Source organism: Lissotriton helveticus, chromosome 1_1, assembly GCF_964261635.1.
Source record: "Lissotriton helveticus chromosome 1_1, aLisHel1.1, whole genome shotgun sequence".
Classification (NCBI taxonomy): Eukaryota; Metazoa; Chordata; class Amphibia; order Caudata; family Salamandridae; genus Lissotriton; species Lissotriton helveticus.
The window spans coordinates 1,724,336,085-1,724,349,059 of record NC_136057.1 but is presented as its reverse complement, the minus strand read 5'-3'; positions in this window follow the sequence as shown (position 1 = coordinate 1,724,349,059).

Genomic DNA, 12,975 nt, shown 5'->3' with positions numbered 1-12,975 from the left:
ATACAAAAAAGATGTGTCGGACAGACTTAAGAAACTGGAGACCTCTATTAAGGAACGAAAGCTCAGAAATTCCTTCAAGATAAAGGAGATTACGAACGTGGGCAAATCTACACATTCGCAAAAAAGTTTGAAAATGTTCAAAGATTGAAAATAAGCAACAGTGCTAAAATGGCACACAAAACACAATTGGGACTGAGCAGTATACAGAGCTTGGAGATTGAAACCTCTGCAGATGAGGGACACAGTGGCGCAGCGACAGATAGATTTCCTTCAGTAATCGAGGAGTTTGTTTTTTTACAGGAGAAAAGGAGATTCGATCTCAGTCCAAGAGCTCCAATGAATTACGCAAAACCACCAAGAGAAAAGGCAAAGGCGCCAGAGGCGCAAAGAGGCAAAACAACGGAAACTGAAGGAAAATAATGAAGAACAACATTTAGATGTAATTGATAACACCAATGAGACAACAAACATCAATCTAACGATCATACAACTGTCACCTGAAGAAGAAAAAATTCTAAATTTAGGTTTATCCTTTTGCCCAGTAGCAGAGTTTAATTATGTCCAGACAAGGATTGACATCTTTAAGTATACAAGATTATTGAAACATTTTGCGATCAACCAGGGATCTAACACTGTCACATCGATCTCCGGAACAGGTGAGGATCTAATGATGGAAATACGCCAAATGGAGAAAGAATGACTAATGATCAAGCTAATTTATTAGCATCTGAAGAGGGAATCGACATTGATGAAAGTGAAACAACTGCTTTTTAGACCAAGTTCTCAATTTATCCATACATCAGCAAGGGATGCGATTGATGTCTATAATGACTTGGTGATTAATGATTTAAAAATCTGGAAAAATACACGAGTGTGGTAAATAAAAGATTAACTAACCAAGAAAAAGAGCAGGCTGCTTTAATTACAAAATTGAAAAATGTTGAGAATTGTTTAATACGTAATGCAGACAAAGTTGAAAACGTGGTGTTATGGGAAGAGAATAAATATCTGAAGGAGGCCTACAAACAGTTAAATAACAAACACTGCTATACTAGAATAACATCAGACACCATGACACAGAGTCACCAATTGTATAATTCAGAGTTATATAATTGGTATGGACAAGGGATGCTTACAATGGACGAGTATAAGTTTCTGAAAATTAACAATCCGGTTATGCCTGTTTTTTATCTATTGCCGAAAGTGCATAAGGACATTGTTAACCCTCCTGACCGTCCTATTATCTCGGCCATTGGGAGTGGTTTGGAAAATACCTCGAAGTTTCTTGATTCTTTCCTAAATCCTTTGGTCAAACTACTTCCCTCCTACATACAGGATACGGGTGCTTTTCTTAAAGCAATTTATGATCTGCCCTGGGAGCAAGAATTACTGCTAGTGACAGTTGACGTCACAACGTTACATACGAGCCTTAAACCTGACAACGGACTTTTTTTTTTTTTTTTGCGGTATTTATAGAGCGCGACACTCATCCCAGGGGATATCACGGCGCTATGAACCAAGAGGGACTACTGAAGGCATATGCTGAAAGGTTACGTTTTGGGAAAGAGGTGTGTTTTCAGTTTTTTCCGGAACTGAAGGTAGTTTGTGTTGTGTCTTAGGTCGGTAGGTAGGTCATTCTACCTTTTGGCTGCCAGGTAAGAAAAGGCGCGACCGCCTGTTCTGACTTTATAGATTCGTTTGGGTTTGGCTAGAGCTGATTGACTCGACCGTAGATTCCTGTTGGAACATAGAACTCGATTTTCCCTTGAAGAATTGTGGGGCCAGTTTTATGTAGAGCTCTCTGCGCATGGCTGAGCAGTTTGTAGGCAGATCTCTGGCGCATCGGGAGCCAGTGTAGTTTTTTAGGCATTCCGATGCCGAGTCTCGTTTGCCTTTATTGCAGACCAGGTTGGCCGCCTGATTTTGCAAGACCTGTAGGCGGGAGAATAGTTGTTCATTCATCCCATCGAATAGTGCGTTGCCATAGTCTAGGCGGCTAACCAGTAAGGCCTGTGTGACTGAGGGTCTACAGTCCAAGGGTATCCAGGGAAATATCCTTGCAAGCAGTTTTAATATAGTAAAAACCTTGCCCCAGAGGGAGCGGACATGATCCTTCATGGACATGGCGTCATCCATGATGATTCCCAAATTTCTAGCATGTTGTTTGGGAGTGGGGGCCAATCCCAGTGAAGGTGGCCACCATGTGGCGTCCCACACATGTTTGGCTCCACCGAACAGGAGAATCTCCGATTTGCCAGCGTTCAGTTTTAGACAATGGTTGTGCATCCATTTGGCCATCTCGGAGAGGCAGTCATGTAGCTTTTTTTTGGTTATCTCGGGCCCTTCGTTCATGGCCACCATCAGCTGTGTATCATCTGCGTAAGAGCAGATGCCAATGCCCCACTTCCTTCCAATGTCGGCCAAAGATGAAATATAGACATTGAAAAGAGTGGGGCTCAGTGAGGCCCCCTGAGGGACCCCACAGCTGATGGGGTTGGGTTTTGAGTGGAACTGGCCCATATGCACTGCCTGGGTGCGATTGCTTAAGAAAGATTGAATCCAGTTCAATGCTGTAGATTGAACTCCTTTACTCAGGAGTGTGTTCAGCAGGCAGTCGTGGGATACCGTGTCAAACGCCGCTGACAGGTCAAGCAGTATCAGTGCCACTGCTCCACCTTGATCGGTGGTGGATCTGATACTGTCCGACACTGCCTCGGTGCTGTTGTTAGCTCTAAAACCAGTCTGGGAGGGATCCAGAAGAGAGTTGTTTTCTAGATACCTAGTCAATTGTACGTTGACCAATTTCTCCAAGGCTTTGGAGAGGTAGGGGAGCTGGGAGATAGGTCTATAGTTCTCTGGATTGAGAATATCAGATCCCGCTTTCTACAGGAGGGGGGCACGGAGGCGTGTTTCCAGGCCTCAGGAAAGTTGGCAGTGACTAGCGATTTATTGAAGAGTTGGGTGAAAAGAGGGCAGAGCGTGGATGCGATTTTAGAGAACACAAAGTGGGGACAAGGGTCCGAGGGGGAACCGGATTTGACTGTGTTCAATACCGCTAAGACCTCTTCTTCAGAGAGTGGTTCAAAACTGGTTAGGCGGGGTGCATTGCCTGAGTCTGATTGGTCTTTACATCTTTCTGATGAAATGACAGTCTTGCAAGGATTGTCTGGGGTGCTGAAGGTGTTTTGGGGGTGAAGGTAGAATATATTTTCTTAATTTTGTCAGAAAAGAAGGTACTAATACGCTCACAAGCCTCGATTGAGGGGGTGAGGGTTTGTGAGGTGCTGGAAGGTTTACTCAGCTCCTTTACTATTCTGAACAGTTCTTTTGCTGAGTTACTGTTCTCTTGAATACGTTGGGTAAAATAGGCCTTCTTTGCGTCTTTAATGGCCGAAATATATTGCTTCCGTTTATTGACATAGTTTAGTCTTGCTTCACTGTCTTTCTTCTGTCGCCATAGATGTTCATTTTTTTGGCATTCCTTTTTAAAAAAATGTAGGTGGGGAGTGTACCATTTCTCGGTTATGTTTTTTTTCCTGGATTCCCGCACGGGGGCTAGTTTGTCTAATGTTTGTCGTATTCCGGCATCTAATAGGGCGGCATCGTTACAGACAGGGGAGTCGTCCGGCGGTGTAGCGTCCGCCTAACAGAAATAGTTCTCAAGGTTTGACTCATTGATTAGTCTCCAGGCTCTGTTGGAGATGAGAGGGGCTGTTTTAGGCTTCAGAGGTCTGCCAGGAAGTTTAAATGAGAAGGATATCATGGAGTGGTCTGACCAGGATAGGGGGAGGATTTCTCTTATATCGGTGGATTCGATGTTGGTGAATAGTAGGTCTAGGGTGTGGCCAGCTAAGTGCGTGGAACCCACTATCCACTGTCTTAGTTGGAGAATTCCCATGTCATATTCCAATTTGGAAGATCCTGGAGCATCCGTTTTCTCGTAGTGGATGTTGAAGTCACCAACAACCATGTAGTTTTTGTTTTTTAGACAGAGTGGTAGCAGTTGATTCAATAGTTTGGCAGCGAGACTGGCTTGTTGTCCTGGGGGGTTATATATAACTGCACCGGCTATGATGGTGAGGCCCTCAAAAAGTACTTTGAATGGTAGGGTCTGATGTTCAATGTGGGCAGTTGTAGGTTCAGCGAGGCATGTTAGGTAATCCCTGAATAACACAGCAACTCCGCCACCTTTTTTGCCCGGTCTATCTTGTGTAATGATTTTGTAGTTAGGAGGAAGGGCATTTGCTAGGTCTGGAGCACTGGTTTCAGATAACCAGGTTTCGGTGATGAAAACCAGGTCTGGGGTCTTAGATATGAGTAGATCCCAGATGTCCAGAGCATGTTTGGGTAGGGATCTTGCGTTAAGATATAGACAATTCAACGCAAGATGGTTATTTTCAGGGATTATGTGGTAGTCTGTTAGAGTGTGACTCATGCTGGACCATCGACAGGCGTAGCAGGAGACTTAATGCCGTTAGACACTTTTTGGGTAATAGACCAATTAAGTTTTGGTCCCATACCCAGATGCTCCTGTCTATGGTCTCCACCTGGCTGAGAAACATTTTTTTCATCTTCAATGATTACTTATTTCATCAAACTTGTGGTACTGCTATAGGAACCTGCTTCACCCCCAGCTATGCTAATTTGCATATGGGCTGGTGGGAGGAGCAGGTGGTCCAGAAGCAGTACCAAGAGGAATGGGACAACAATATTCTACCCTGGGGTCGTTATATGGACAACCTATTTATTGTGTGGAAAGGCACTACAACATCTCTTAGATTCACCTGTACAGTGAGCGACGTGTCTGTACATTTTCTAGATTTAACTATCTATGTCAAGGATTGTAAACTACATACAAAGCTCTATAGGAAAGAGACGGCTGGGAATACACTGCTACATGCAGGGAGTTTCCACTGGCCAATCTGGTGAATTGCATTCCATATGGAGAATGCTTAAGGGTTTTACGTAACTGTAGTGAACCAGAAGTCAATGAAAATGAAATGGTGAAATTGAAAAATCGATTCAGGAATAGAGGATATACTGACAAGTGTCTAAGGGCTTCCATTGAGAAAGCGAGGGAAAAAGTCCACTTTTCTTTAAGGTTAAAAAACCCCCCACCAGGAATGAGTGTGGATTAATCATAGATTATAATAAACTACACTGCCTAGTTAGAAAAATCATGACAAAACACTGGCATGTGATTAAAAATTATCCGATAATAGGAACTCTAGTGCCTAAAAAACCTTTGATAACTTTTCGCAGGGCAAAATCCTTTAAACAGATGCTAGTCAGCAACACGATTACCAAGAAGAAAAACAGAGTCAGTAGTTCTTGGTTAACACGTAAAGATGGTTTTGTAAAATGTACAAAATGTAAAGCGTGTGCACATGGTAAGAATGTCTCGACTACCAATCAAGGTCTGTCCAAGAGAGTAAAGAAAATCAAGGGACAGTATAATTGCAAAACAGAGTTTGCTGTTTATGTTTTAAGTTGTGGATGTAATTTACAATATGTTGGTAGCACTATTTTACCTGTGCACAAACGCATTGTAAAACACCTTAGAGCAATTAAGAATGGGGACAGGACATACCCGGTAGCACACCACTTTGAACAATTTCATAACAAGGATGTTCGATGTTTAGTTTACATTGTAAGTGATGCTATTCCACCAAATAACAGAGGTGGGGACAGAGCGAAGAAATAACTGAAGTTGAAATCTTGGTATATTGTGAAATTAAATTCAAAAAGCCCTGCTGATCTGAATATAGAATAAGATTTATATATTCATCTATAATATTAGAGTATATATGTATTGTCCAAATTGATTGTAAATTGTTCAGGAATTTGTATAGACCTGTAAATAGATTGCTGTATTTATTCGCTTTCCCTTCAATTTAAGTTTTTCTTAAGTTTTTTGCGCACCCTCAATTATTGCCTTTCTATTTCTTTTTCATTCTTGAACCTTTTGATTTTTTGGATAAACTGCACAGAGGTGAGCTAGTGTGTCATTACCCACTTGGGCTTTAATCCCACGTCCATTATGGAAGAGTGGTTATAATGTATTATCTTTTTGATCGTTTCCCCACTAGGGCTGGACTACATGTTTTATGGTTGGTTAAAAACCGAATCGTAGAACAGATGATAAATGAAATTCTCTTGTTTTAGGCAATAAGCTCAATGTATTAAGAGGTGTACTATTTTCGCTTCTGCGTTTGTGTAATTGTTTACAAAGTATATACTTTTCGCTTGGTTAATGAAATGTTCTAATGAACTCACGATCAATTGATTCGCAAGAATAATGTACTTAAGATTGACGATGTACGAAGAACTTTAGACCGTTACAAAAAACTATGAGTCTGTTGTTTAGCTTTATCACTGTGTAGTCTCACGTGACCGAGGGCACATGCACAGAGTTTAAAAATTGTTCTTTTGTAATGTGAACATTTTATTTGTGAACAAGCCTGATGGTACAGGCGAAATGCGCTGAAGATCGACATTAAAAGCAAATAACATCACCACACGGCGTTGTCTTTCCTCGTTGTGAATGGAGTTAATGTTGGATAATTTACCTTGTCTGGCTTGGGTGACCGGTAACGACGACGCGTCCTCTGGTTTGGTGGTGGCAGCGGTAACTCAAGCAAAGGAGGGAAATATATATATATATATATATATATATATATATATATATGTATATATATATATATACATATATATACATATATATATGCAAAAAAGAAGGAGAGAACTCTGGGTAGGTCTCAGTTTAGGTGGAAAGCAGCTCCTGTTAGAGCACTCTCAACACCAGCGACACTCTAGATCTGCTCACCTCAAATGTCTGTTTTTCTCTCAAAGTTTTTAAGCATAGGATTAGACAGTGCTATCCATGCCGAGATAGAAAATGACAAAGTCTTTCGCCATTTAAACAGCAAAGTCTTTAAGCATAGGACTAGTACAGTGCAGTCCTTGCCGAGCTGTCAAATAACAAAAGCCATGGGGGCCACGTAGGTCTGGTATCGACCAGGGTACACTGTTGGGACAGCAGCGGAGGATTTAGCATGCACCCGCATGCTGAGGCACACTTTGCGCATCCATTTGAGGAGTTTTAATTGTGACACTGCAAATCCCATAATGCTCCGGTGAGGACCAACACCGGAACAGCCCATTCAGGGCGTGTCAACAGGCATTTAATAAGAGGACTGTGTCACGCGCTAATCTGCCGGAAGCCTCTGAGGAAGGAATGAACTGCATTCTGAAACGCGTCAGGCATTGTTTTGGCAGAACTGCTTAAGGAATCGGCATGCTGGCGGCATGCATACCAATAAAGGCTTGAAGTGTTAGGGGTGTTACCGGTCGTCTTCATTAGTTTCTGATTCAGAACGGCTTCAGGTAATATCTTGTGAAGCAGTAGGGTTAATTTAGGTTAGTGGGTGTATTTTGTAATTTATTTAAAATATTAAGTTTTATTTAAAAACTCAGTCAGTAAGGTTATTGGTTAAATTGCCTTTGGCAATGCTTGTTTATTTACCTACTGAAATATGAATCAATCCCTAGAATGTGCGCTCTGCGGAGACAGGCTCGCGCCAACCCTCGTGCTTGGTGTAACCTTACAAGAGGCTCGCGCTGAGTCTCGTGGTGGAAGCTATAAATATGAGCTTCCACCAACTGTCAGACGCTTCGTCTCTTGTTGAACTTGACGAGAGCTTCTGCTCCCGCTTTGGATCCGGCAGTTCCTGTCATCTCTTGTTTCCCATCGTGAAAGAAAATCCAAACCCCTTTTATTCTGTTTAATTAAGCCCCGCGTAGACTGTTTTCCAAGCCCTGGCTGTCAACGTCGCTGATTCACGACCTCCATGAAGACAGCGCGGGCGGACTCCGGAGCTCCACTGAGACTGTCAGCCGGGAGGTTTGTTTACTCGCTCCCTCTCAGCCGGCAGTTCGAGACTCTAGGCAGCGCTGCCCTGCTTAGATGAAAACTTAACAGTAAGAGATCGTTTTTTGTTTTAAAAAGGCCACGGACTTTGTTTCAATGCAATGTGGCAAGGTTTAATTAATGTAAGTACTAGAAAACGCTAAAGAAGGAAATTACTCGTTACTTAGTGTAAACCAAGGAACAAGCCTTGGCAAGAGCAAGTGACTTTTAAGGTGGAGTTGGAACATTAAAACCAATGGACTAGCGCCTGTAAAACTTGGAGACACCAAAACGAGTTGAGAAGGAGATTTAAGTCTCTAAATGCATAGAGTCAAATATTATATTGTTTTAAGCGCTCTATAGCAGATAAAGGGACAAATAAGCCTTGGTAAAGGCAAATGTGTTAAATAGGCAATCTAATGTGTATGAGCAATTCTGTGATAAGTTGGTTAGATTGCAGAATGATATGAGAAAGGTTAGCTTATTTACAAGGTCAGTCATGATAATTAACCTTAGGAAGTAGAGTGAATTTAGATAGGTTGTCTCTATCTGTCTTCCTACTGCAGAGCTTCCTATCAGAAGAAGTAACCAAAGTTTCAGGTATGATTCAGCATGAAGTTACAAGTTCAGTTTAAACTAACCCTATTAATCTAATTGCCTGATTTCTTTTAGTAGTAGTCTTAAGATATACTGACATGTAATGTTTATTTGAAGGTGACAAGATACAGAGTCAGAGTTAAAAAACCTTCGTAAAGTGCAAACAAGGGTCAGACGGATTAATGGTTAGTAAACATGATGTCTAAATAATTAGTTAAGCCAGTTAAGAAATCTACAGATGAGTAAATGTTGTCTATATTGCATCGCAGTGTAGCGTGAAGACAGCGCAGAACATTCCTTTTGAAAAGGTCCTCGGCCTGGAGCACTTCCTAGAGAGAGAGACAACAGAAGATTTAATCTTGTATAATTTGTTGTGTGTCTCTCTGTCCACTTCCCCTTTCCCTGGGGGAGAAGTCAATCCAGTCAGTGTCAACGTCCTGATTGGGTTGGTTGATCCTTGAGGGAGTTGGGAGTTTGCAGCTCGAGAGGAAAACGTCAGAAGAGTCTCGCAAGACTCCTCAACAGTAGACGAAGCCTCTCTTCCCTAACTTCTAAATCGTTTCCTCTTGAGTCTGCAAACTCACCCTCATGGATGCTTCACAGTTGTCGCAATTAGTCCAGAAATTGACAGTGGAAATGGAAAATTTACGTTTGGAGAATCAATCGCTCCGTCAGGAATTAAATGAGACTAGGGCTGGATTCTCATCTTGGAGGGATTCCTCTAAAGAGAGGAAACCAGTTTTGGCGCCAGCTAGATTTGGAGCTGAAGTTGTTCAGCCACATATTTCAGAAGATCGGTCAGAAAAGCAGCCAGTTCAAGTTACTGTGGTTACTCCTACACCTGTTCCCTTGGCTAACCCAGAAAGGTTTTCTGGAGATAATAGTAGATTTGCAACTTTTTTTAGTCAGTGTCAATTGCATTTTATGTGTAAGCCTCAAATTTTTTCTTCTGATTCTGCTAAGGTGGCTTTTATAATTTCTTATCTGGGGGGGGGGGGTGGCTGCGAATTGGGCCATGCCCTTAGTAGATAATAATGATCCTTTGCTTCATAATTTGCAGAATTTCAAATTAGCCATGTCCAATTTATTCGCTAAACACACCTTAATTCAGTCTTCTGATAATGAGTTGTTGAATCTTCGTCAAGGGACCAAGGATCTTATCTCTTATATTACTACCTTTAATAGACTTCTGTCCGAAACTCATTGGCCTGAGGAGAAGAGAATCTCTTTATTTTATAGAGGTCTAAAGGATGATTTAAAAGATTCTCTTGCTCACATAGTAAATTTGCCTGATGGGTTTAAAGAATTTCAGGATCTGGTGGTTAGGCTTGATCACAGATTAGGTGAACGCAGAAATGAAAAAACTAGGAGTGATTTTAGAAGTTCACTAGTTAAAGTTGAGAAAAAAGAGTCAGAAGTTAAGAATTTTGTTGAACCTGTTTTACCGAGTGGGTTTAAAGGGCCTTTATCCCCAGAAGAAAAAGAACGGAGACGTAAGGGCAATTTATGTTTATATTGTGGCAAACCTGGGCACTTTGCCAAGGATTGTTCTGTAAAACCCACAAAAAAGAAAGTTCTTGCTATTGAAACTCTTCCCATTAAGCCGTCGGAAAACTGAAATTCTCGAGGGAAGCAGATATCGTTTCCTCGAGTAGAATTTCTTCTAAGGTCTCTAAATTTGTCACCAATGTAACCACACATATTCCCAAACATTTTACTATCCGGTTGGTCTTTATTTTAACCACTCTTCAAAGACATAGTATTCCTGTACTTTTGGATTCTGGGGCTACTGGGAATTTTTTCGATATTGGTTTTGCTCATAAACTGAATCTGAAATTTGTTACTAAAGAGGAACCTGAGTCTGTAAGAGCTGTTGATGGTTCAGTTTTATCTTCCGGCATGATTCAATTTTGTACTGAACCACTGACTATAGTAGCAGATAATGGTCATACTGAGAAGGTGGTTTTTGATCTTATTGATGCACCAAATTTTGGTGTCATTTTAGGCATTCCTTGGTTGGAATTACATAATCCCAAAATTGACTGGATTAAGAGGACTGTTACCTTAGAGTCTTCTTTTTGTAAATTACATTGTTATCAAGAGACCAAAGATCCAGTAATGCCCCTTTTTTGTGCTGCTTTAACTGCTGAAAATAATAAACTTCCAGTTGAGTATAAAAACTTTTCTAAGGTTTTTGATCCTGTTGAAGCAACCAAATTACCACCGCATAGAATTTTTGATTGCAGAATTGATTTAGTTCCTGGTGCTATTCTACCCTGTAGTAGAATTTACGCTTTGACTGAGCCTGAAAATGTTTTTTTAAGGAACTATTTGGATGAGCTTTTGGAATTAGGTTTCATTCGACATTCCACTTCTCCTGTTTCGTCTCCTCTTTTCTTCGTTGCGAAGAAATCTGGGGATTTGAGGGCTTGTATTGATTACAGAGCGGTTAATAAGGCAATCATTAAGAATAGGTACCCATTGCCTTTGATTCCAGTGCTTCTTAATCAAATTAGAGGTTCTAGTGTTTACACCAAACTGGATCTCAGAGGAGCATATCATTTGATTAGAGTTAAAGAAGGCGATGAATGGAAGACCGCTTTTCGTACGAAATTTGGTCTTTTTGAGTATACGGTTATGCCATTTGGCCTTTGCAACGCTCCAGCAGCTTTTCAATACTTTATTAATGAGGTCTTGCATGATCTATTGGATGTCTGTTGTATCGTTTATATTGACGACATTTTAATTTATTCCAAAAATATGGAAGAGCATGTACAACATGTCCAGTTGGTATTACAGAAATTAAGAGATCATTCTCTGTATGCTAAATTGGAAAAATGTGTTTTCAATGCTTCTCAGGTGGAATTTCTTGGTTATTGTTTGTCACCTGAGGGAATTCTTATGGATCCTAAGAAAGTTGAAGCAATTCTTTCCTGGCCAATTCCTGCTTCAATTAAAGATACGCAGAGAATTTTAGGATTTGCTAACTTTTATAGGCGTTTCATTTCTAAGTTTTCAGAAATTGTTACTCCCATTACTCATTTATTGAAAAAAGGGAAAGTCTTTTCTTGGACTGAAGAAGCTGACCAAGCATTTTCATTGTTGAAGAAGGCTTTTACCTCTGCTCCTATTTTGGTTCATCCTGACCCTGATAGGCCTTTCTTTGTGGAAGCAGATGCTTCACAGACTGCTATTGGTGGTGTGTTGCTGCAAAAGGATGCAAATACTGGTCATCTTCATCCTATAGCCTTTTTCTCTAGGAAATTACTTTTGGCTGAGCAAAATTATACGATTGCAGAACGAGAATTGTTAGCCATTAAAGATGTGTTTCAAGAATGGAGACATCACCTTTTGGGAGCTAAACACACTATTACTGTTTACTCTGACCATAAAAATTTACAATTTTATTCTACTGTTAAGGCTTTTACTCCTAGACAAATGAGGTGGTTACAATTTTTTAGTGAATTTGACTTTTTAATTATGTATCGACCTGGAAAGAAGCAGCTGTTATCGGACACACTTTCACGATTAGTTTGTGAAAAAGACTTAAATTCTGTTAAGGACCCCCCTAGTATTTTGCCTTTAGAAAAAATTGTTGCGGAAACGCATTCAGAGAATTTCCTAGATTCAGTTAAGAAGGAATTAAGGAATTTTGATGTTCATGAATGGTTACTTAAAAAAGGGAATTCCATTAAAGATGGGTTTTTCTATCACAATGATAAATTGTTTATTCCTACTAGAGTTTTACAGGATAAGGTCATGCAGTGGAATCATGATTTGGCATTTGCTGCGCATCCGGGTATTAACAAAACCTTGGATTTATGTCAACGTCATTTTTGGTGGGACAAAATGATTCCTATAATCCAACAATTCGTGAAAGCTTGTCCAGTTTGTTCACGTCAAAAGGCTTTACATGAAGTTCCAATGGGTTTACTTCGTCCTATGACTATTCCCCCTCATCCTTGGCATACAATCAGCTTGGATTTTATTACTGATCTCCCTAGTCTAATGGTTTTACTACAGTTCTGGTGGTGGTGGATTTGTTATCTAAAATGGGACATTTTATTCCGTTACATAAGATTCCATCTGCGGCTGAGTTCAGTACTGTATTTTTATCCAACATCGTGAAACTTCATGGTCTTCCCTCAAAGATTATTTCAGATAGGGGTCCTCAGTTCATTTCAAAATTCTGGTCACAACTCAGTAAACATTTAGGAATCGAGTTAGCTCTTTCTTCTTCTTTCCACCCACAGACGGATGGACAGACTGAGAGATTGAACCAGCATGTTGAACAAGGTTTCAGATGCTTGTTAACAACTTCCTCTTGTCCCTGGGATGAAGTTTTGCCTTGGGCAGAATTTTCCTATAATAACACCACTCATTCTGCTCTGGGTTGCTCTCCTTTTTATTTTATCACTGGTCAACATCCAAGGTCTATTCCTATACTCTTACCTGATGAACAATTGTCT